Below are 2,309 nucleotides of genomic sequence, written 5' to 3'. Positions count from 1 at the left end.
ATATTTTATACATTATATATATATATATATATATATAGCCAACATGTATGCAGAATATCACATTATATTTAAATTTTAAAAATCCTTCAGATTTACAAAAGATGTAAGTCAAATATTCTTATAATAATTTGTTTCAAAACTTCTTAAAATGTATAGTAATTCTTTATTTTTTACTAAAAATTTAAAATCTGTTTCATGTTTCATTAATAATTTTTTTATCTGTAGTATATAGTAGCCTATATGTAATATATTATATTATATTTAAATTAAAGGCAAATATTTTTAAATATTAGATTTTAAATATATTTTTAAATATATTTTTTTTATATGTATTATAAATCTGTAATATATTTGTTGCCTATTTTGTGACTAATATGTGTGGTAAAATATTAACATATACATAGTATATGTAGTATAAATGAAAGGCAAATATTTTTAAATATTGAATTTTTAATATATAATACATTTTTTATATGTATTATAAATTTGTATTATATTTGTTGCCTGTTTTTTTGACTAATATGTGTAGTAAAATATTAACATATATATACATACATACAGTCGATACTATTTGATAACCCTTGTGAATTTCTCCTGTGTTCAGTTGTCCAGCAGTATGTTGAGGCATTGGGGGTTTGCTGTGTTCCTGTTAACCATCCCAATACCGGTCCATCCCAGACCCACTAATGTTCTCGGCAACAGACAGTAAGTCATGATGTGCTCTTACTGCTTGATTTCTGATAGAGCTCAAAAAGTCAGAGCTGTGTTGAGACTGCCATCTGCTGGTAATAGAAGAAATAGGACTCTACATCTTTTAGGAAGCCCATGCAAAGTTAATGCACTGCTTTGCATGCAGTAAAGGGGAAATCATTCTATTAAAGCATCCTACTAGTCTACTAGTCAAATGCCAACATCTTTGCATGTGAGTTCAGGTTAAAGTCAATATCTATATTCTCTCTCTTCGTCCCAGGCGGCGTTCAATCGGTCACGCACAGATGATGCATGACAGGGGTCGATCCCTGCATGACCGGAAGAGACGTATGTGGATACAGGAACTGCTTGAGCAGGTGCACACGGCTCAGGCATGGGACTCCCCCAGTCAGAGTGAAGGAAGCGTCCAGACCCCGCTATGGTCCACCGCCCACCGGCCCAAACCCATCAGCAGCACCAAAAACTTCCCCTTGAGCTTTCAAATGGAGACTGTAGGGACGAGAGACGACCTACCACAAGAGACTAGCAAGACCCTGAGATATGAGGAGCAGCCACTGAAAGCTGTGACGAAGAGGAAGAGGAAGATGAGTTTGGGGAGATGGAGAGACCTGGATAGAAGGAGAGACAGGGGTGTGTGGCTTCCGTGTGCAAATACTGATTAGAGACCAGTAAAAGAGCCTGGATAAGAATGAAGGGACAGTCACACTGACAGAGATTCGGAGCAACAGAGGTGGCTCAATCTGACCAAATGGAGCAGGCTTTATGCAGATGAACAGTGGCAGAATGTGGTCACATGATTTGCTGCCTGATAAAGTAGCAGTCGAGTTGCAATGCCTATTAGAAGAGACTTCAGGCGACCTCCACTGATTAAACTGCTGTCAGTGAATGCACCTTTAAAATGTAAAGACTATTTCACCTTGGCATGGGATATGACTGAGGACTGCAAAAAAAAAAGTGACTAAATCATGGTTTATTTTTCGTTCAAAATAAAGGCCTTTATTAGGCTTTAATCAATTCTCTATTTTAGAGCTTCATTTGATAAGTAGAAAGCACTTCATATACAAACTAATTTGCATTTGTTATAATCAAGAGTTCCCTGTTTTAAATGTATTCATTCAGTCAGATATGTCATGTAATATTTAATTTATTTGATTGGAATATTTATTCCCTGAATGTATCTCAATGCTGCTGATTTTGATGAGATTTTCAAATGCACTTTAGATAGTTATGCTGGTCCACATTCAGATTTTTGGTATTTTTCTATTTTTCGAAATTTATTATCCTGCTTTTCTTTTCTTTTAGTTAATGTTCTGCTATTTTCAAAAAAATGTATTGATGGGCAATACATAATAAAGCTACTAAAAATATATTTTACAGGAACGCCAAATTCATTCTCATGCATGATTTGTTTTTAGTATTAAATCATTATGCATGCAAAGCAACACCTTTACATCACTACATATTATATTATAAAGATTTGCAAATTATGTAAGGCAAACATTTGTATATTTTTTCCTAAACTTCTTAAACTTATATATATATATATATATATATATATATATATATATGTGTGTATATAAGTATTTTTATATATTTTT

The sequence above is a fragment of the Sinocyclocheilus anshuiensis genome, unplaced genomic scaffold (genome assembly GCF_001515605.1).
Source record: "Sinocyclocheilus anshuiensis isolate Anshui unplaced genomic scaffold, SAMN03320099.WGS_v1.1 scaffold1468, whole genome shotgun sequence".
In the NCBI taxonomy this organism is placed as follows: Eukaryota; Metazoa; Chordata; class Actinopteri; order Cypriniformes; family Cyprinidae; genus Sinocyclocheilus; species Sinocyclocheilus anshuiensis.
The sequence above is the reverse complement of the archived record's forward strand: the minus strand, read 5'-3'. Positions refer to the sequence as shown.